This window comes from Schistocerca serialis, chromosome 3 (assembly GCF_023864345.2).
Source record: "Schistocerca serialis cubense isolate TAMUIC-IGC-003099 chromosome 3, iqSchSeri2.2, whole genome shotgun sequence".
In the NCBI taxonomy this organism is placed as follows: Eukaryota; Metazoa; Arthropoda; class Insecta; order Orthoptera; family Acrididae; genus Schistocerca; species Schistocerca serialis.
This window is the reverse complement of record NC_064640.1, coordinates 643066697-643091128: the sequence shown is the minus strand read 5'-3', so window position 1 is coordinate 643091128 and position 24432 is coordinate 643066697.

Sequence of the window (24432 nt, the reverse complement as noted above, 5' to 3'; positions counted from 1 at the left end):
CAAAATATGTTGTACTGAAGACGATCATATCCGGCAGCATATCCGTGAAGACCATATAAAGGACACGTTCTAAATCGTCAAGGAATTACCAATTTAGTACTGGAGGGAACTGTTGGGGGCTACAAATTGTCCCGTCTACAAGTGTCAGCGTGCATTCAGCGAAACAACATCGATATGGGTTTTTGGAGGCGAAGGTCCACCCCTGTACCCTTGATGACTGCACGACACAAATCTTTACTTCTCGCGTGGGCCCGTCAACACCGACATTGGACTTTTGAGGATTGGAAACATATTGCCTGGTCGGACGATTCTCGTTTCAAGTTGTATCTTGCAGATGAACGCGTACGGGTATGGAAACAACCTCATGAATCCATGGACTCTGCATATCAGCAGGCAACTTTTAAAGCTGTTGGAGGCTCTGTAATAGTGTGGGGCGTGTGCAGTTGGAGTGATATGGAACCCCTGCTACGTCTAGGTACGACTCTGACAGGTGGTACATATATAAGCATCCTGCCTGATCACCTGCATCCATTCATATCGATTGTGCATTGCTACGGACTAGGTCAATTCCGGCAGGATGATGTGACACCCCACACGTCCAGAATTGCTACAGAGTGGCTCCAGCAACATTCTTACGTGTTTAAACACTTCCGCTGGCCACCAAACACCCCAGACATGAACATTATTGAGCATATCTGGAATGCCTTGCAACGTGCTGTTCAAAAGAGATCTCCACCCCACTCGTACTCTTACGGATTTATGGACAGCACTGCAGGATTCATGGTTCAAATGGCTCTGGACAATATCGGACTTAACATCTGAGCTCATGAGGCCCCTAGAACTTAGAACTACTCAAACCTAAGTACCTTAATACATCACACACATCCATGCCCGAAGCAGGATTCGAACCTGCGACCGTAGCGGTCGCGCGGTTCCAGACTGAAGCGCCTAGAACCGCTCGGCCACACCAGCCGGTGGATTCATGGTGTCAATTACCTCCAGCACTACTTCAGACATTAGTCGAGTCCATGTTACGTCCTATTACTTCTGCGTACGCGTGGGGGCCCTACACGATATTAGGCAGGTGTACTAGTTTCTTTAGATCTTCAGTGCAGAAGGGCTATGAGAAAGTGCAGCGCAGTTTTAAAGGAAACTGCATACAAGGTGCTAGGTGCGACCAGTTGTAATGTTTCTGGACTTGCATAGCGTGACACTAGACAGTGAATGGATTCAGAGACGCCTTATTAGGACTACCAAGTCCATGTAGCCGATACAATACTGTAACAGAAAACTTTGGGGGAACTAAAGGGGATCTGTGGATGAAAGGTGCAGTTTTCGAGAAATTCTGTTTGCGAAAAGCTTAGAGGATAACTATTAAAGAAGGACTATGAGACACTTCTACTACGATCATCGTATCTCGTGCGTGCGGGCCATAACATTTACAGAGCCCTGTAAACAGCTTTCTCTGGCGAATGTGACAGATCAAAAAATCGTTAATAAAGGTAGCCTCAGTTTCAGTTTTGTGTCATCCACACGTGTCTGACCGCTAGCATCGGTGCCACTGGCAGCACTTTCATATGACCACAATATCTTTGAGTCTCTTTAGAGGTCTTTTGATCAGACTCTGCGACTGTACTCATTGACAACTAGAAGTGTTTCATTTAATATTTTTCCTTCTATAGCTCCATACTGTGTTTTACAACTACTATACGGTGGTCACTGGTTCCTCAGAAGTTTCCATGGAATGTCTTTCCCGTCGCGAATTGAAGGCAGTAGTACAGTAATTTGATATGCCCACTTTTGGTCGAAAATAAGATTTTACTACCATATCATGGTTTGAATACTGCTTGATCGTATGGTGCAAGAAAGAGAATTTTCTATTGAGCCAATTCAGAATAACACGCGGAATGGACATGTCGATGACGTATGTTCGAGGCAAGAAACAGAGATTTCCAGGACTTGTCTTGTCATAGCATCAAACACTATTCAGATTCTTGCATGTGAAATAAATCCATGAAATTCACTGTGATTGATGTTACACAACATATATTTTTAGACTTCTCGTGCCACTTAAAAAGCTGTTTCTCTGTAATATTAAGAGTGTTGCTAATCTGATAATAAGAAGTTTGCTATTTCAGAGTACAGGACTTTTGAGCACTCCACTGAATGCGGCATATAGTTCACAGTACTGCATCAATATAACAAATCATCTGTCATGATTTCGTCATCCAGGAAACCTCAGCTACACTGAATTTTCCTGAGGAAAATCATTGTAAAGTGCCTCTGTCAGTCAAATCTGAGAAATATATAGATGTCATGTAGCTTGCTAGAATGGATGTGCCAGCCTCAGACATGTAATTTTATAATAAGTTGGTCAGTGACAGAACTGTTACGGATGCTACATACAGTTCATTAGAATGAGGAGCATAATTAACTTCCTATTAAACTTCCACAACTATGACTTTCCTCAGGATATACTTTTTTTGTAATTCTCTAACTCTTCATAATATTCAGTAATCTGTAAAACGCTAATATTTATTGTTTCTTTATTTACTTATTCGACATCATATTTAAAAAACTAAATTGTTTGGTACAAGAGCGAGACAAGTATTTCGATATGCAATAGCTATTATAATAATTCTTTGTTTGCTTATGTAATAAGATATTACAGAGTCCTAGTAGCCTAAATAAAGTTTGGAAAAAGACAAGAATGATTAAAAAAATCCAATTTGTGGACTGTTTTTGTGGTTTGCTAGAAATTATGTAAATGTTACTTATCTGGTTATTGCACCGATGCATTTAGTTGCTCTACTAGGTGCATATAGATCTAGAATTTGGTCAGATATTCCTCTGAACCATAGTTACTCTACATACTGCTGCCCAGAACTGAATGTTTCAAGTTTCTCATTGAGATACGACACTACTGCCTCTCTATGTATTTTTCTGGACGTATAAATCTTCCAGCTTGTTTTAGCTGTTTACCAGATGTTGAAGGTCATCCCGTTTGGTTAGACCAGGAAGATAGCTGCCCAGTTGTTAACCTTGAGGAAGCGAGGGTATCACGGTCACATCTCTGATTACACCTTCCGCCGACAGGTTTTACAATCAGGCTTCTCCTATGAAGTTACGCAACCAATCTGGCGCCCATTACCTTTGCTTGGCTTGTAAACGAACAGTTGTGAGAACTAACTGGCTCCACGAGCAGTCAATATTAGACCGATCAGTCCAGGCCAGGCATATCCTGCCGATAGTACATCGTTCGTACAAAAACAAGGCTACCGTTTAGCGTCTCGTTAGTGTTATCGTCATTCCATCACCGCAAATGTTCAAAATGCGAAAAAAATGGCTCTAAGCACTATGCGACATAACTTCTGAGGTCATCAGTCGCCTAGAACTTAGAGCTAATTAAACCTAACTAACCTAAGGACATCACACACATCCATGCCCGAGGCAGGATTCGAACCTGCGACCGTAGCGGTCGCGCGGTTCCAGATTGCAGCGCCTAGAACCGCACGGCCACTTCGGCCGGCTTCAAAATACGATTCCTCCTTTCAGTCACTGCACGAACGCCGGAATGACAGATTTTGAGATAAGCGACTGAGACAGAGAAAATTAACTCAAATTGCTCAACAGTGGAAAGGCAACTGGACTGGTTGAAATACCTGTCAGGTTCTAGAGAGACTATGCGAAACAACTTGCTCCCCTTTTAGCAGTAGTTTATCTTAGGTCACCGAAGAGCACCTAGCAATTTGAAAAAAGTGCAGATCATTCCCGTTTTCAAGAAAGGTTATCTCATATATCCATGTAATTACAGGTATATATTGCAGACGACGGTCTGTTGTAGAATTATAGAACACGTTTCACGCTCACGGATTATAACTTTTTAGAGAAAGAAAATCTCTATAAAAATCAATGTGGAATCCGCAAAGAGACCTCTTTGTAAAATCAGTTTGCTCTGTTTGCCCTTCAGATCCAGAAAAATGGTTCAAATGGCTCTGAGCACTATGGGACTTAACATCGGAGGTCATCAGTCCCCTAGAACTTAGAACTACTTAAACCTAACTAACCTAAGTACATCGCACCATGCCCGATTCAGGATTCGAACCTGCGACCGTGGCAGTCGTGCGGCTCCAGAATGAAGCGCCTAGAACCGCTCGGCCACACCGGCCGTCCTCAGATTCAGAACTCAGTATGTGTTGTACACATAAGTATCAACATATGAGAAGGTCTGCTTCTTCTTCTCAGCTTGTCGATGACAGCTATTTAAATGAAGTGTAGTATCTCTGCAAGATACAATGCTTTTGGACTTTCTGATGCCACATCCTTTTGCTTCACGATGCCTGAGGAGATTGTGTAAACAGGGCAGTTAAGTAAATTGATTATTATCTGCTCAACACCACACGCACAGGACACATCTTGGTTCTCACAGAGTCTCCATTTTAACATGGCAGTTTTCTTTCGGCCAATTCACACGCGAAGACGATTAAGATACATGTTGGCCACGACAGGTCATTTCCTCGGGGTAGGCTCCACTTTTGGTGATACCCAATCACGTTTAACTCTTTCCTGCCAATGTTGAAGCCTCTCTTACGCCTTTGACTTCACTAAAGGGGAGGTATCTGATGTGGTGCTTTTCCTGCCCCGAAGACGTCGAGCAACAAGTTTATATCCATGAAGTGAGTGTCTGTCATCAGTGCTGACTTTGCTCATTTTGGATTTCGCTATTACTATCCGCTTCACATCGGGTGGAGCTATTCCGGCCAGAATCTGGATGTTCTCGACTGGGGATGGTGTCAAGCATCCTGTCACCTGGCGGCAAGCTTGGTGAAGAGCGGTATCAACCTGTTCCCAGTGGCAGGACTGGTACCACACAGGGTAAGCATATTTTCCTGTCGAGTAGCACAAGCCTACACCCGACGTCCGAAGTACATGTGGGCTTGCTCCCCAACTTGTGCCTTTGAGATTTTTTAAGATGTAGTTGCGTTCTGCAACCTTCATTCTGATACTGTCACAATGTTCCTTTAATGTCAGAATGCTATCAAGAATAGCCCCGAGGAGTTCCCAGCCACGAAACTTTTAATGTATACCTAACATATCAGTAACGGAAATGGAAAGCGCTGACTACTGTTTTGCTTGGATTTTGCTTCGGGCTGTTAGCCTCGTAATACTTTTGATGAAAACGTATTTTCGAGAGTAGCCCAGGGGAGTGTTATAGAGTGGTTAGTGATCACAATTTCTATCAATTGAGGCTGCGTGAGGCTATTCGTGTACGATGCTGTGTGTGTAGGGAGTTGCAATGCCACAAGACTGTATCGTAAAGCAGAAATATCCGCAGGATCGACGATTGCTGCAAGGACTGGCAGTTAATCCTGAACGTACATTTGTGTAACATATTGCGCTTACGTAGGCGAAGATATCCACTAATATTCGATTACTCTATTGGTGAAACATTACTCGAAACAGTAACTACCGTAAAATTCTAAGAATAAACGTCCGGAGTGATCTAAAGTGGAATGAGCACACCAAATAAATAATGGGAAAAGCAGATACCAGGCTGACGTTCATTGGAAGACACTCGAGAAGTATTGTTCGTCAGTCTGGGACTATTACCCTGATGGATGACTAGAGGAGCAAGAGAAAATCCGACAAAGAACGGCACGTTTCATAGCGGGATCGTTCAGTCGGCAGGAGAGCGTTACGGAGATGAAAAACTCCAGTGACGCTACAAGAGGCGCTGTGCATCACGGAGAATTTTACTTGTGAGATTCAGAGAGCGAGTACGTTTCAGGAAGAGTCACTACCATATTACTGTCTACCGCATACGTGTCTCGAAATAACCACAATGAGAAAATCAAAGATATCAGAAGTCATGCGAAAGATTATAGACAGTTCTTCTTCTCCAGTACCGTCCGCGAAGGGAACCGCGTAGGGGTGAAAGACACAAGTACCCTTCGCCACACACCGTAAGGTGACTTTAGGAGTGTAGATATAGGTTAGAGATGGAACGGTAGCTTGATATGGGAAAAACGTCGACCGTAGGTTTGTTGGAGAAGATACTCTGGCATTAGCCTCTAGCGATTTATGGAAAGCAAATATGGAAGATTTTGGTTTTCGATGATTTCCCTAAATCGCCTAAGTCAAATGTCGGGATGGGTTCTTTGTAAGTGCGCGGCCGATTTCCTTCCCCATCGTTCTTCAATCCGAGCTTGTGCTCCGTCTCTAATAAATTCGCTGTCGACAGGTCGTTAAGCACTCATCTTCCTTCTTTCCTTCATTCGAATATAGAAGATTTGAAACTCGCTCCTACCAGATACGAGTGGAGTGGCTTAGTCACTGGAGAACTAATTCGCAGGACAGGGTGCTGAGTAACGCAGTGACAATTCACAAAATTGTTCATCAAAAAAACAGACGTGAACAACATTTTAACGATACGGTGAAGAGATGATGCACACGGCTATTTTCTCCCATCTTAGGTTAAAGTAGAGGCGTTGCATAGGAAAAGAAGCATGATAATACAACGTGTGGTTGAAATACTGTGATGTGCGGACTAGAGTTGAACAAGGAAACTCCACAGCGGGTAAAAAATTATGTTATATCACACACCTCTTTACCACAGACTTAACACACTCCGTATAAATGCTTGCGTTCAGGTGAATACACAGATTCCACAGAAACTCACTACGGGTTTTTGTTGCGAAATAACTCGATGCTCTCTATGAAGGACCTTCGCAGACACGACTGACCATTCTCTGCCTCAGACAAGTGAATCACTCGCATACGCTGAATGAGTAGTTGGTCGAAACTTGTGGCTGAGTAACGTCGGCGCTTATTCAGTGTCACATAGTCCACTCCTCTCAAGCAGGACACAGGCCGACTGCGCCCAACGCATTGTACCTCACATCCCGATTCGTTAGCACACACACACACTAGGAAGGTACTGGAAATTTACTCTGGGACATTGGCCCGTGGGACCCGTGGTCTAGGGGTAGCGTCTTTGATTCATAATCAAAACGTCTTCGGTCCCGGGTTCGATCCCCGCCACTGCCTAAATTTTGATAAATAATCAGCATTGGCGGCCGAAGACTTCCGGCATAAGAAGTCAGCCTCATTCTGCCAACGGCCTTGTCAAAGAGGGTGGAGGAGCGGATAGAGGTTCAGGGCACTCTCTTGTCCTAGGGGTGGGAAATTGCCCCTAAAGGCGGAAGAATCAGCAATGATCAACGACATGGGGATGCAGAAGGCAATGGAAACCACTGCATTAAAGACACGTAACGTGTATCCACAGGACACGTGGCCTGTAATTGAAGAAGTGTCATGATGATCTCTCCATTCGCAAAAGATTCGGAATAGTCCCCCATTCGGATCTCCGGGAGGGGACTGCCAAGGGGGAGGTTACCATGAGAAAAAGACTGAATAATCTACGAAAGGATAACGTTCTACGTGTCGGGGCGTGGAATGTCAGAAGCTTGAACGTGGTAGGGAAACTAGAAAATCTGAAAAGGGAAATGCAAAGGCTCAATCTAGATATAGTAGGGGTCAATGAAGTGAAGTGGAAGGAAGATAAGGTTTTCTGGTCAGATGAGTATCGGGTAATATCAACAGCAGCAGAAAATGGTATAACAGGTGTAGGATTCGTTATGAATAGGAAGGTAGGGCAGAGGGTGTGTTACTGTGAACAGTTCAGTGACCAAGTTGTTCTAATCAGAATCGACAGCAGACCAACACCGACAACGATAGTTCAGGTATACATGCCGACGTCGCAAGTTGAAGATGAACAGATAGAGAAAGTGTATGGGGATATTGAAAGGGTAATGCAGTATGTAAAGGGGGACGAAAATCTAATAGTCATGGGCGACTGGAATGCAGTTGTAGGGGAAGGAGTAGAAGAAAAGGTTACAGGAGAATATGGGCTTGGGACAAGGAATGAAAGAGGAGAAAGACTAATTGAGTTCTGTAACAAGTTTCAGCTAGTAATAGCGAATACCCTGTTCAAGAATCTCAAGAGGAGGAGGTATACTTGAAAAGGCCGGGAGATATGGGAAGATTTCAATTAGATTACATCATGGTCAGACAGAGATTCCGAGATCAGATGCTGGATTGTAAGGCGTACCCAGGAGCAGATATAAAGTCAGACTACAATATAGTAGTTATGAAGAGTAGGCTGAAGTTCAAGACATTAGTCAGGAAGAATCAATACGCGAAGAAGTGGGATACGGAAGTACTAAGGAATGACGGGATACGTTTGAAGTTCTCTAACGCTATAGATACAGCAATAAGGAATAGCGCAGTAGGCAGTACAGTTGAAGAGGAATGGACATCTCTAAAAAGGGCCATCACAAAAGTTGGGAAGGAAAACAAAGGTACAAAGAAGGTAGCTGCGAAGAAACCATGGGTAACAGAAGAAATACTTGGTGACATTAAAAGCAACGGTGGTAACAGAAGAGTGCAACGGGAATTCCACTGTTATATGCAGAGGAGAGAGCAGATAGGTGGAAAGAATACATTGAAAGCCTCTATGAGGGTGAAGATTTGTCTGATGTGATAGAAGAAGAAACAGGAGTCGATTTAGAAGAGATAGGGGATCCAGTATTAGACTCGGAATTTAAAAGAGCTTTGGAAGACTTACGGTCAAATAAGGCAGAAGGGATAGATAACATTCCATCAGAACTTCTAAAATCATTGGGGGAAGTGGCAACAAAACGACTATTCACGTTGGTGTGTAGAATATATGAGTCTGTCGATATACCATCTGACTTTCGGAAAAGCATCATCCACACAATTCCGAAGACGGCAAGAGCTGACAAGTGCGAGAATTATCGCACAATCAGCTTAACAGCTCATGCATCGAAGCTGCTTACAAGAATAATATACAGAAGAATGGAAAAGAAAATTGAGAATGCGCTAGGTGACGATCAATTTGGCTTTAGGAAAAGTAAAGGGACGAGAGAGGCAATTCTGACGTTACGGCTAATAATGGAAGCAAGGCTAAAGAAAAATCAAGACACTTTCATAGGATTTGTCGACCTGGAAAAAGCGTTCGACAATATAAAATGGCGCAAGCTGTTCGAGATTCTGAAAAAAGCAGGGGTAAGCTATAGGGAGAGACGGTTCATATACAATATGTACAACAACCAAGAGGGAATAATAAGAGTGGACGATCAAGAACGAAGTGCTCGTATTAAGAAGGGTGTAAGACAAGGCTGTAGCCTTTCGCCCCTACTCTTCAATCTGTACATCGAGGAAGAAATGCTGGAAATAAAAGAAAGGTTCAGGAGTGGAATTAAAATACAAGGTGAAAGGATATCAATGATACGATTCGCTGATGACATTGCTATCCTGAGTGAAAGTGAAGAAGACTGAACGGAATGAACAGTCTAATGAGTACACAGTATGGTTTGAGAGTAAATCGGAGAAAGACGAAGGTAATGAGAAGTAGTAGAAATGAGAACAGCGAGAAACTTAACATCAGGATTGATGGTCACGAAGTCAATGAAGTTAAGGAATTCTGCTACCTAGGCAGTAAAATAACCAATGACGGACGGAGCAAGGAGGACATCAAAAGCAGACTCGCTATGGCAAAAAAGGCATTTCTGGCCAAGAGACGCCTATTGATATCAAATACCGGCCTTAATTTGAGGAAGGAATTTCTGAGGATGTACGTCTGGAGTACAGCATTGTATGGTAGTGAAACATGGACTGTGGGAAAACCGGAACGGAAGAGGATCGAAGCATTTGAGATGTGGTGCTATAGACGAATGTTGAAAATTAGGTGGACTGATAAGGTAAGGAATGAGGAGGTTCTACGCAGAATCGGAGAGGAAAGGAATATGTGGAAAACACTGATAAGGAGAAGGGACAGGATGATAGGACATCTGCTAAGACATGAGGGAATGACTTCCATGGTACTAGAGGGAGCTGTAGAGGGCAAAAACTATAGAGGAAGACAGGGATTGGAGTACGTCAAGCAAATAACTGAGGACGTATGTTGCAAGTGCTACTCTGAGATGAAGAGGTTAGCACAGGAAAGGAATTCGTGGCGGGCCGCATCAAACCAGTCAGTAGACTGATGACCAAAAAAAAACATTGGCCTTCAGTCTGGTGATTGCTGCTACCTCGTGAGGTCTCTCATCACACGCTACCCGCTAAGATAAATCATGCACCTTTAGTTGAGATATATGAAGTGTATTTGGGTGGAATTCTATAACGTGGAAAACAGTTCTGCAGAACTGTCCCATCAAGGGTCCAGAGCGTCATGCCGTGATCGAGGCCTATAAGGGTGCCAGTATTCGTACAACGTCACGATGTGCATATTAAGGTGGCAATTATATGGCACTTCTCAATTTTTTTATAATTTTTATTGAGCTGCATACCTCCCTCCCCCCCCCCCCCCCCCCATCACACGCGCACACACACACCAGTTTGTTTCCTTCTATGTATACACGACTTTATGATGTTTGGGCTCAGTAGGATAAGGAAAAGTGGTGACCGTGGGCCTTCAAAATTGGAAAATCTAGAAATAAAGAAATGACACTGATCGGGTGACACAATGTGGTGTATCAGAGACTTCAAGCCAAGGTAGGGAGAGAGGGTTGCGTGAATCAAGCCAATCATTTTCTACTCCACAGTCCGCAGCGCTATTGAATATTTTTAATATTAGAGGGACTTTTCCAGTCGTAGCGGGTACAATGCAATTGTCATCAGGTCGTTTATGGGAGACAATATTTTATTGGCTCGGGTATTTTTCACACGAAATACCAGGAAACTTCTTAATCAAACGTTAATGGTTCTCCTTTACAATTTTCGGGTGTTTAAATTAACTGTGCGACGAAAATGCTGTGTGAGAAGTGATGATTTTTCCACAAAAGCACGAATTCCGGAGCAGAAGCTGGAGATTTCTTACCAGAAATTGAAGCCTTGTATCAACAATAGAAGAAACTACATATGGAGGCAACCACAAAAATATGCAACTGCAAAACCAGTCATGAGTGAAAGGAAGCAGTTTTTGTTTAGAAAGTGTAGTCCATGCTAATGAACATCATTAGCAGTGAAGGAGGTAGCCAGTTTTTGATCAATCAACGGATGGAAGAAAGGAATGTACTTATCATGAATTTCACGCACATACGAGGGCTATTCACAAAGTAAGTTCCGATCGATGGTTCAAATGGCTCTGAGCACTATGGGACTTAACTGCTGAGGTCATCAGTCCCATAGAACTTAGAACTACTTAAACCTAACTAACCTAAGGACATCACACACATACATGCCCGAGGCAGGATTCGAACCTGCGACCGTAGCAGTCGCGCGGTTCCGAAATGAAGCGCCTAGAACCGCTCGGCCACAGTGGCCGGCTAAGTTCCGATCGGTCACGAACTGGAAACCATTGTGAAAATCCGATGAAAATTTGCGCAAATGTGATGGGCAGTGCCTCCAGCACGCCCGTCGATTGCGCCATGTGGCTCTTTTCCGTTCAGAGTGCACGGTGACCACCTAAAGATGCCTAGAAAATACTGTCAACCACCAAGTATGAGGACCTGGTGAGAGATTTTGCCTGATGTCATGCAGCCCACGTAAAATAACTGTCATACGATTCCTTCTTCGTGACAATTCTCTGCCGCACTCTGCAGAGACAATGAAGATGCTCCTGTAGCGTTTTCGATGGGAAGTGCTTGATCAACAAAAATACAGCCTGTAACTGGCTCCCGCTGAGTTTCAACTCTCCTCACGTGAATTGCTGGCTATGAAGACATCGTTTTGGCACCGACAAGGACCTGCGTACCAGCGTAGTGAATTGGCGGAAAGCACAGGACGCTGCCTTCTATGACGAGGATATCGGAAAGTTGGTACAACGCTACGACAAATGTCGAAGTCGAAGCAGTGACTATGTAGAAGGTGTACCAAATAATGCATTTTTGATTTTCACACTGGTTTCCACTTCGCGACCGCTCGGAACTTAAAAATAAAATAAAAATAAAATATATTGCAAGACAGTAGATTAACTAATAAGACTTGCAAATATTTGTGAGGTTGGAAATCCACAACAAGCTGGGTCAACAAAGTAAAAAAGATGTATTGCTCATTCAGCGCTGACATTTCCGTGGCATAAAAAGAGACTTTATCAAAGTAAAAGAACTTTTAAAAGAAAATGTTACTTTTTCTCCGAAAACCACCTTAGACTGTAGTGTGGCGGAAATTACTTTTGGTATAGTCTGTCTGCAAGCTGAAGAGAGAGCCGCAGATACTTCGCTCCGTCACAAGGAGCGCCCGCTTGGTGTTTCGCCATGTTATGCCGCGTCTCCCGCAGCGCGTCTTTAAAAGCAGTGGCGTACACAGGAACTAATCTAAGAAACGCTCTTGTACAGAATCTGCATATGACATAGCACGCTGCACTGCTCGGCTAGATGGGAAATTAATTCTTAGTCGTCCTGTAGAGTAACCGGAGCGAACTTCCGAGAAATGTCACTTCCTCTCTCACAAGTCCTGCTAGCAACAGACTGTTCCATTACTATTTCCTCCATATGAGCTGTAATTCACCAGATTCCCTCCTCGCGGTTGTTTTGCGAAATGTACAGTATATGAGTGAAAGCAATATGTTGCCTGACTCCCCCGAACGTACGCCCTTGGAATTTGAACAGTAAACTTCCCCTTCTTGCACAACACCTCTCCTATAGCGTCTGCCACCGGAGTTAGTCGAACATCTCCGTAACCCTCCTGCTCTTACTTAAGCAACCGCGCTCCTCTTTGTTGGATCTTCCCCATCTCTTTTATTAATCCTACTCGGTAACAGTCCCAGACTGACGAGCAGTCAGTCGAACGAGTGGTCATAAGCCACTTCTGTCGTGGATAATTACGTTTCCTTTACATTCTTCCAATGAATTTCGGCCTGGCATCTACTTTTCCTACAAGTAGTTTTATGTGGTCATTCTGCTTTGCATCAATCTGGGTGGTGACTTCCAAGTAGTTTACGGTAGTTACTGTTTCCACTGATTTTTCGTCGATAGCGTAATCGAACATTAATGGATCTCTACGTCTATTTATGAGGTGTATGTTACGTATATTTACAACTAGTTTCAATTCCCAGTCTTCTGAAAGTCTACATCATTTCTTTATAATTCTGTAAACAGAAACGGCCGTTTAACACGACATTGGCATACTCCGGAAGTTACTTTTACATTTGTCGATTTCGCTTCGTTTCTGTACAATGTTAATGTAGAATGTAGAAAATATTCTGTTTTTTTTCTTTTTTGTACTCTTTCCCGCTATTTGTGTACGTAAGTGTTTTATGCTGCTAGTGTATATTTACCTTCAGCGTTGATAATACAGGGTTATCAGAAACAGTTTCAAAACCTTGCAAGGATGTTGCAATGTAGATTAAGAAAAAATTCGATATTTTGCGCCGTTTGAGTTAATTAGCACTAAAATTAGACAACTGGCTGTTGCGTGCGTAAATTCAAGCGGCCCACCAGATACAATAAGTGTCAGTTGTTCTCGTAGCGTAGACGATAGCGCACGAGATTGCTCAGCCTTCGGCTCGATTTCGATTCTTACTACCGTCCCATGTCCAGTTTTTGCACCGCTCTCCTGTCCGGTTTTAGGAAATCGAACGAAGAATACGTTTGACGACACGGTCACTGGCGGGCCGCTTGAATTAGCGTGCGCAACGGCCTGATTAGCTACCTTCAACGCTAATTAATTCGGATAAGGCGCAACGTATCGAATTTTTTTCTTAACAGTTATTTCTCACCATAAATTACGCTGCAACACCCTCATAAGTTTTTCAGACTGTTTCTGATCACCCCGTATAACTGTTTAGAGAGCCTAAATAAAGCTCACAGTATTTCTTGTTTGTAATACAGCCTACCGCCGTTTCTGGACTCATTATTAGTAGTTAACATTCGTTTATGAAGCGGAAGAATTAAAACAGCTGTTAGCTGAAAAAGTGCAAATGAGCTTGTAGACGGAAAAAAGTTCATATGTGATAACACGCCACATTTTTCTCAGGTTGCCCACAGTTCCAGAACTGGTGAAAGGCCAATGGTGAAGACACTGTCGTGTCCACCTAACCAGTAACCAGTTCGAGTTTATAAGGCACTTTTCTCCACAAAAGAGCGCTTTAGAGTCTAATTTCCTAGCAGAGCTATTGCAGTCAGCCTTTCACTGATGAGCCTACGACGGTCTGTTTGCTGGAACTCTGACCAGTTCCACGCTAGGTACAACCAGGGAGGAAACAAAAGGAATATTAGGTTTTCTTGTCCCTTTCAGATCTGACTAGCATCGTACACAGGGCTACAGACATGACAAATTCATCCCCAAAGCACTGTAAAAGGGCAAAGGGGTCCTGGCGCATTTTGTTTGTGCAGATTGCATACATTCAGAGGCAAACTTGTATTCAGGGGTAAACCTATTGTTCTGCTGAGTATTTTATGACCCCCAAAGGGTTGATTTGTGACCCACTGGGGATAATCAGTCCTTCTGAGAAACCTCACCCTATCCACTCCTCTCCTCCTTCCTCACCCTTCTGGGAAATCTCCAACCCCCTTCCCCTTGCGATTCAAGCACACCTTTGATATCAAACTTATAAACAAATTAATTAAATTAATCAATTAATCAACCCCTTCCCCTCTGCAAAATCTCCTAGCCCTTCCCTCCCCTACACCACTTCCCCCTCCCCTCCTCCACCTGGAAATTGGTGGGAAAAAGAATCAGTCTGTGCTGGAGAGGAAGCATCTCAGGACACAAAACTCAATTCAGTATCAATCATATACTGAAGCCAAATCTTTATTTAATCAGTTTGTGGGAGACAGGGCTCCACCACTTGGGTAGAGCACACATCTGCCCCCATCTCTCATGGTGTAATAATTGTAAGCACCGAGAAATGCAATGAAGTGCAATATATCAGCCACTGTTTGGGGTAGCCGATGCGAGTGTCTGTTGTGCGTTCGCCGGGTGCACGCATCCACACGCTTTGAGGGTCAGGTCCCCATTGAGGCCCTTGTTCATTATGCTACTGCCAGCTGTTCCAGTTGGCTCCCATCCCTAAATTGCTCAGTTTGTGTTGAGATGTCAGACAGGAAGTACTCACTATGGAGCATTTGTGCAATGAAAAACGTTCAGAACCACGTTACTGGAGTGTCTTAATGTGTAGCATCATCCTGGGAAGGTACTATCATAATGTGTTCAAGTGAGGAGACGATGTTGGACAGAGTGGAGTTCAATAAGTGTATCACCTGTAAGCATACAGCTGAGGACTGTATCCACAGCCTACGTGAGGAATGAAGGAGACGATAATGTGTGAGTGTTGGGTGAATGCTTTTCAGCAAATAATGATGATGCAGTAGGATGATCTGAAGGTGCATTTTGCAACTCATAAAGACTACTGCTTGTACTGGAGCTGTTGGTGTTCTTTGAAATGGCCTGTCAATCCACAGTGCAAGAGGCAACTTCATCCTATTCCACTACTTCAGACAGAATGAATCAGAGATGGTCATCTTGGTGTATGGACCTCAACTGAGCTAATTCACCGAACTGCCGCAGAGGGTGCTTGAAACTGTTTTTTTACCTCCACCACTTCCCTTGGGAACCAATAAGAACACAGCGTTCATTCTCTCCCCCAACTGAAAATTACGGGGAGTCAATAGGAATGCAGGAACACTACATCCAGTCACGTGTTCTTAACATGGGGGAAGATAAGACAGACATGCTCGCACTTGCAGTCAGTCAGTGGAAGAACCATGAAGTGTCAACAGCAGCCGAGATCGCCCAGTGAATTCCAGCAGAATAGGAGTATGCGTTCCGCAAGATAGTGTCATAGGCCCTCTGCTGTTTCTGATTTACATGAATGATGTAGGTGATAATCGGAGCAGCCCCCTTAGATTGTTTGCAGATGACGCTGTAATTTACCGTCTAGTAAAATCATCTAGTTTGCAGATGACGCTGTAATTTACCGTCTAGTAAAATCATCTAACGATCAATTCCAATTACAAAAGGATCTAGGGAGAATTTCTGTATGGTGTGAAAAGAGGCAATACGCACTAAACAAAGAAAAGTGCGAGATCATCCACATGGGTGCCAAAAGAAATCCAATACATTTTGGGTATATGATAAATCGCACAAATCTAAGGGCTGTCAACTCGACTAAATACCTAGGAATTACAATTACGAGCAGCTTAAATCGGAAAGACCACATGGATAATATTATGGGGAAGGCGAAACAAAGACTGTGCTTTATTGACAGAACACTTATAAGATGCGACAAACCCAGTAGAGAGACAGCCTACATTACAATTGTCCGTCCTCTGCTGGAATACTGCTGAGTGGTGTGCGATCCTTACCAGGTAGGATTGATGGAGGACATCTAAAAAGTGCAAAGAAGGGCAGCTCGTTTCGTGTTATCGCGCAATAGGGGTGAGAGTGTCACGGATATGATACGCGAATTGGGGTGGCAGTCACTGAAACAAAGGCGGTTTTCTTTGCGGCGAGATCTATTTACGAAATTTCAATCACCAACTTTCTCTTCCAAATGCGAAAATATTTTGTTGACATCCACCTACGTAGGGTAAACGATCATCATAATAAAATAAGAGAGATCAGAGCTCGAACGGAAAGATTTAGGTGTTCCTTTTCCCCACACGCCATTCGAGAGTGGAATAGTAGAGAAGTAGTATGAAAATGGTTCGATGAACCCTCTGCCAGGCACTTAAATGTGAATTGCAGAGTAACCATGTAGATGTAGATGTAGAAGAGTAACTATTCATTACATGTTTGCAGTTCTCTTTCAAGTTCCATTTATTTGATCAATCCCATGTCATTATCTGTGATTGCTTGTTGTTTCTTCTTCTTCTTCTTTGTTCAGCAACAGTGTCTGGACTGGCAGCTGCTTCCACCACCAGCTTCTCAGGACCTGCAGCAAACTCTGGCATGGTGGGGACAGTAGGAGCAGCACCATGGGAACCTATAGTGCACTTGACCAGCGTGTTGGAGCAGGACAATGAGCTGCTGTTATCCTTCCTTCCCACTGATTTGTGTAATGAAGACACCCAGCCAGACACGATCCTCAGTAGAACAGTGATGGGGGCCCACATCACACAATGCAGGTCGGTACCGGTCTCTGACATATGCACCATCCCAGAATATTCCAATATTACTGCAAGGACAGAGTGTTGATGAGGTGGATGATAAGATGCTGATTCCTCCCAGAGCTCTAGTGATTTTCGCTTCAACTTAAAATTTAACAGCTAGCGGTTCAATGAGCTTAAATATTGGTATAGAAGCATCAGTGAACAGCTACTGGTGGGATGTGTTAGAGACTGAAAATGCATTGAGAAGTGTTTGAAGTGTGGTTTACAGAGTTGGACTGGGATGAACTGTATATTGCAGAACCCTACATCAACCAGCAGACGACCTCTGACTATTCTCTATCTTCGGACGTTTACTGTGCTGGTCTGACACTATCTATAACATCATTGTATGACAGCATGACACTCATGGTGAGATCTGGACGTCGATTCATTTATCTGAAACACTTCACTGTTACAAAATTTCTCGGCCTATGGATGGTGCCATCTCTTATGTTGGAAAGACTGCATTATGGGACTCCATGTGTTCAGGCTGTGTATAAAGGTATTGTGAAACATATCCATACATACAGTGTGCATGTAGACGATTCAGAACAATGCATGAATACAGTGTCAAAAGAAGAAGCTAAAGGAACACCCATCAGTTTGAGAGATATACACGCTGAATTCTGTGCATGCAAGGAACATTTATTTGCAAAATACAGTACTGTTGTGAAGATTGAACCAGTAAATCCTTACTGAAGTATACCATTGCTGACGTGTGAATAAAAAATGTTATGCCAAATCTTTGTTGTTTTTCTTATTTAACTACCCCGTCATTATACAACATAAGGTGTTACAATTGTAGCTCAGTTGGTAAGATGATTGTGCTATAGTGAGTCACATATTATTATTATTACTATTATGCATTCATTTTTCTATAAAAGCTCGTTGTACACCAAAACCTGATGTAGTCGGTATCATGGCAGGTTGGGTGAAGCACCAGATCTTTGTTGTAAGTATCTGGCCCTGTGATGATACGCAAGGACACCAGAGGAAGAAGAAAAATGGGATGCTCCCACCCGATAATATACAAGCGATAGTTGTGGATTCATCCAACTGCGGCAAGACAAATTTTCTCATGTCTTTACTATCACATCTAGATGGAGTCCACTTTGAGCAACATACATGACATACAGTCAAAACAGTGAAATCTCACCACCAAAAAAGTAAAGCCAAACACAGCGTTAATATTTGACAATGTTGTTGTGGAAAACCAGATTACAATTCTATGATATTTCTGTTTTCGTAGTCAAATGGGTGTTGACATATTTTATTTGACTCAGACATATTCCAAAAACCTGAAACAGATGGTAATGGATAATGCAAATATCATTAAAGCTTTCAAACGAGACAATTTGAATTTAAAACACATTTACCAGGCGCATGTAGAAGCCGACGTATCATTCAATGATTCTGTAAACATATGTGCACATTGTTGGAATCAAACACAGTACGGGTTTCTCGTTATCGATAAATCAAGAAAACTGAATGACAGTAGGCGAAGACGAAACTTCCAGGAGTTTCTTTATACACTGAAGAGCCAAATAAACTGGTACATCTGCCTAATATCGTGAAGGGCCACCACGAGCAGCATACTTGTTGATGACCCAGCATTGAAATCTGCAGCAATTTACGGAAGTGTTGCACTGCTGTCACGTTGAACGAGTCTCTTCAGTCATCGTCGGTCCCGTTCTTGCAGGATCTTTTTCTGGCCGCAGTGATGTCGGAGATTTGGTGTTTTACCGGATTCCTGATATTCACGGTACACTCGTGAAATGGTCTTACGGGGAAATCCCCACTTCATCGCTACCTCGGAGATGCTGTGTCCCATCGCTCGTGCGCCGACTATAACACCACGTTCAAAGTCACCTAAATCTTGATAACATGGCATTGCAGCAGCAGTGACCGATCTAACAACTGCACCAGGTACTTGTTGTCTTACATAGGAGTTACCTACCGCAGTGCCGTGTTCTGCCTGTTTACATATATCTGCATATGAATAGGCATGCCTATACCAGTTTCTCTCGCGCTTCAGTGTATATAGGTATGAAAAGAGTGATGTGTACGTTAGTATACATCGCACCATGGAAAAGTTTGCATGGATGTCAGGTACTCAGCCCGAGAGGATGGGTGTGACTAGACAGACAATTCGCCTGTACATAGATGTAAAATTTCAGTCTGTTGACTGTGAAAAAGAAATCGTCATGTGGTATTAATGGCCGGGAGGCCCCATCCAGAGAAGTTCAGCCGCCAGGTTGCAAGTCTTATTTCAGGTGACGCCACATGGACGACTTGCGTGTCAGTGATGATAAAATAAATGATAATGAAGGCAACACAACTCCCAGTCCACAAGCAGATAAAATCTCCAACCCAGCCACGAATAGAGCCCAGGCCCACTGCATTGTAGGCAAACATGTTACCACTCAGCTAAGTAGGCAGAATTCTTGATCGTAAAGTTAGGGAGCTAAAGACGAATGCCCAGACCCTTCAGAGACTGATAAAAAAATTAGATGCTATAGACAACTTAGCTATAAAGGCTGACGGAACTGAAAAGAAAGTACTTGACTGAATTGTAATGGTTGAGCGAACTGTACATACGGTGCAGCCTGTGAACCAGCCCACTTAGTATATAACAAGATGCTCACTAAGCATAAGCTTATCACTGCATTCAAGGCTGTTCGAGAGAAGTTATGGCTGCCAAAGTTAGAAAATTTGGATCGAGAGCAGTCACTGAGAGAAGCGTTTAAGCCATTCGTGCTGCACGAATGGCATAATCACGTCTAACCATTCTATGAATTATGTTATCTTCCATGTTAAACGTCACCTTCATGTCCAAAACTAATGTCATTTGTGTCTTGCACAACCTTTATATATACAACTGGGATACGTTTTTTTTGTAAAGAACAACAACAAAGACATATGGTAACGAACTTTTTCGTTTATTCAATTCTCACAGATACAATTTCATTCTTGAGATGCAATTTGACTCTTGAGGTACAATTTGGTTCTAATATTCAATACAGAGATACTTTCTCTCACAATAGCAAAAAAAATCTCTGGTTGAAATTTTTATAATTTTCAGATGGATAAATCTATGCTAAAAACTAATGTGAAGGTACTTTTATTTTTGCACTACAGCAGTCCCAATAGTAGCAGGTCCATGGTTATTAGACAACAATTTTGATGGACTGTGAACTACGTATCCACACTTTAAAACTAACCATAATTGGTCGGCTAGCAGCACGTGGAACTTAAAAAAAAGTCCTATTTACATGAGATGCGGGGTGAATAAATATATTTCTGATGTACATTTTTCTTTTTGTCGACACACGTGGTGCAGAGATATTTCTTTACAAGTGGAGTTTTTGTTGATGCACATGGTGCATCGATATTTTGCAATTCTTGTCGATGAATATGGTGTGCAGTTTTTTTTTTTTTTACACGATATCTGTATACATTTACAAGTATACCCACACACATTCCTCACAAACATGGCGTGCATAAATAAATGAATAAATATTTACACAACACGCACACAGTTACTTACACTATGATAAAAGAGTCATAGTAGTCTACATTTACACTCAGTCAAATTCTCTCCCTCGCACTCAATCATAGTGCCCCACCCCAACAAATCAATAGTGTGAGTACTGGGGAGTTTCAATCCCGTCATTACAAATGACCCTTTAATCGTCCAGAGGGACAGGTGGACTTTAGATTGCAGTACAGTGTACACTTCATGTCCACTCGATCGAATACTAGTTTGCTGCAGCATATGCTGCAGCTCTGGTTGAGTACCACAACACCACAGTACAGACATTGCAAATAGTCTTCGATAGAGAGAGCTCTCGATGCCATATAACACGTACCCTTAGCTTGGCTCTGGGTGGCACCTTCCAATGTGCAATACACATACATCTTTGCTCACAGACTCACAGACCTACAAACTCCACAAACAGTGACCCATTCGCCACGTCTTTCATTAAGACGATAACCTTCTTGTTCTGTGGAACAATACAATAAGGATTATCGGCCATGTATGAAGACATGTCCAATTCTTGACCATGGCACCTCATTACTTCATATGAATAGCAGTTATTGATCCACTAGATGAAGCTATCTGTATCCATATAAAAAATTTAGGATCAGCAAATGAGTTTCGAAAACTCACAACGAAAGCGGTCATTGTGCAGTTTGGAAAGGTCTAGTATGCACATCTCCACGTAGATAGTTTTTGTGAGCTCTAATGGAGCCTTCACCATCTCCACAGCAATTAAGTTCTATTTGAAAATTGTGATCCATTTGAAATTTGGTCAAGCAATGCATTTTCTTGAACCAGACCGCCCATCCCATTCGGTTCTAATCAAAATTTCACCATGTGCCCTCAGATTTTCCATTGTTTTACGAAAATTGAATTATTCATTAATTTAATAAATCTTTCTCAAACTCACAAGTTGCAGAAGTTCTCAGTGTCGTACTAAAATCGATATACTCCTTCAACCAAGGTGATTTCTTGAAGGAAATAGCCCAGCTTACTCTAACCAGCCTCATCCCCAATCTGAGACGCTGCTGGAGATTATGATAGTGCATAAAGTATCTCCACTTATCCCCCAGCGTTGTCATCAGGTTTGGAATGGAGCCTCCTCACAGAACTAGTTGCTCTGGTCACAGCGGCAAATCAGCGTGTGCACCATGTAAACTAATAGTATATGTGTGTTCTGCCCCCAAAACATACCCCACATCAGAATCAGCCGCCATACCCTCGATTTTTACACCTAATCCCTTGCATTCGGGTTTGGACATCCATCAAAACTCCGCAATTGGCAGTGATTGTTGAATGGCATGCCTGTATAGGTTATTAATATTCAAGTATACTATGTAACTCGAATCAAATGATGCATGGAACCTCTCACCCATATGTGAGTTATTTGCTTGGTATGCCTACAGACACATTGACAAAGTCCCCCATGGATCCCTCGCTTAAAGAAAAGAAGCAGGTCAGCATTGGGTAAATTGTTTGATCCTGCACTTCATTTTCTTGAGTATAGCATCCCAAAATAACCCAGGTGCTGTGTAAAAAGACAGGATCCAGAGAATATGCGGTCATGCATAGATTCTGGAATTTCTCGCAAGCATCCACGTATCCATGTAAAGCTGTGCATACTCTCCTACAGTAGAAATGTTGAGTTCCCGCTAGACATTCACAGCATACTCAAGCTCTGCATACATTATAGCATCTCCTGTAAGGTTGCTGGAGAATGCAGTTATGTCAGGTAGCCTGGTTTTCTTGAATTTTATCGTACTATCGCCATACTCATATGGGAAAGCTCCCTCTCTCGTCGGGAAATGCAGCTCGGGTGATGTGCATATCCTCCTAATGTAGAGCTTCAACGAGTTTCTCGATTGGTGCCTGCATAAAACGTAGCGAGTCAAGGAAACGGAGCGTAATTCTTGGCGTCATTCGTTTGGAAAATGAAATATATTTCTCAACACTCTCAGGTAGGACACTAACCTGACTTTTCTCCCAATTGAAACTAGCGAAGTGCTCAACAAGAAAGCGAGCGTCATACACTCTTAAATTATGAAAGAAAACGTGTATGTGTCGGGGTAATTGATACTCCAAATTACATGTATTGTGAGCTGTGCCGCGGAATTTTCCCGTAAGATGACAGTGGTCCCTACGAAGAGTTTCTCCTTTTCTATCTAATGTCAGGGCATAAAGATGACAATCAACCACATTATTGTACAAATCATCATCCTCCTTCGATTTGGTCATGGGAACATTGCCTCTGTAGAGTTTATCTATCTCCCATAAAAGCTTTTCAAGCTCAATGAGAAGCTAAACTACACAATTATCCCTGACATAAGATTTTTATCGGTTAAGACTCGAATCGTAGGATGATGCAACTTCGTACACTGCCACGTATGTTATGTGTTTTCCTGTGAAGGTAGAATGTGAGACCATAGAGTTGCTTCACAGTGGGTCGCAGGAGCGAGGAGGCACTCAGAGTCAGTTTACACCACAAACAGGCATCGCTCCTGAGGATGAGCATTCTTAAATTTTACGAATTTGATTTCCTGAGTGGGCTTAATAACACATCCTTGAAAGTGTAGTCTATTAGATACTTTGCTAGTTACTTGCATAAGAAAAATGCAAAATCAAATGGCTCTGAGCACTATGGGACTTAAATTCTGAGGTCATCAGTCCCCTAGAACTTAGAACTACTTAAACCTAACTAACCTAAGGATATCACACACATCCATGCCCAAGGCAGGATTCGAACCTGCGACCGTAGCGGTTGCGCGGTTCCAGACTGTAGCGCCTAGAACCGCTCAGCCACCCTGGCCGGCAAGAAAAAGGCACTGAAGCAGCTTAATCAGATATACTTTATACACCAGTGTTTACTAATTTGGGAGAAAATGAGTCAGGATATGTCTCTGAGACAACAGTAATGATAATTCTCTCTCTCTTCTTTTTTTCCTTGTCTGAGAACAGCAGCAGGTTCACATGCATGTTACACTCACCAGCAAATTTTGATTAATGGAGGGGTCCAATAACTATATGTTTGTTCTTCTCATCTGACTTGCATTTCTCTGGGATATAAATATGAACCAATAATCCAGTATTCTGAGCCTTAAATTTAGGTATGTCCTGGACCTTGATGGGGAGCTCAATACCATCAAAGTTATAACACTTATGAATTTCAAGGTATCTACCATATCGAGATGTACACTGCAGATGATCCCAATAATTGTAATTTCTTTCGCAAGCCAGGATTGACCATGCAAAACAAGTCCGGTCGGTTTTATTTTTGACAATAATACATGCCTTCTCATAAACTATTTCCTTAGGAAGCTTGATATAGCTGGACCCTCCATTTACTGGATCATAGACATGTGTATGAATGGCAAGGTGTAGTATTCAGCTGAGTGCTTTAGCTGACCCTCTAACTTACACCTCGGAAAGCTATTCCAGTATAGCACTCAAGGTGGACTCATAAAAATACTAGGCGATTGATGCTAGACAATATCAGTCCATTTTCCCCCAAAGACAGTGAAGGCTTGTCTCTTCAACGCCAGAGGCCTGTTTGGTGACAGTTCGATGCACAGCACAGAGCTGTACTTAATGGCAGGATACCACAGATCGTCACACAGAATGGCCATGCGGTCTGAGGTGCCATGACAGGGATTGCACGGTCCCTCCTGCCGAAGGTTCGAGTCCTCCCACGGGCATGGGTGTGGGTGTTTTCTTAGCATAAGTTAGTTTAAGTAAGTGTAAGTAGTGTGTAAGTCTAGGGACCGATGACCTCAGCAGTTT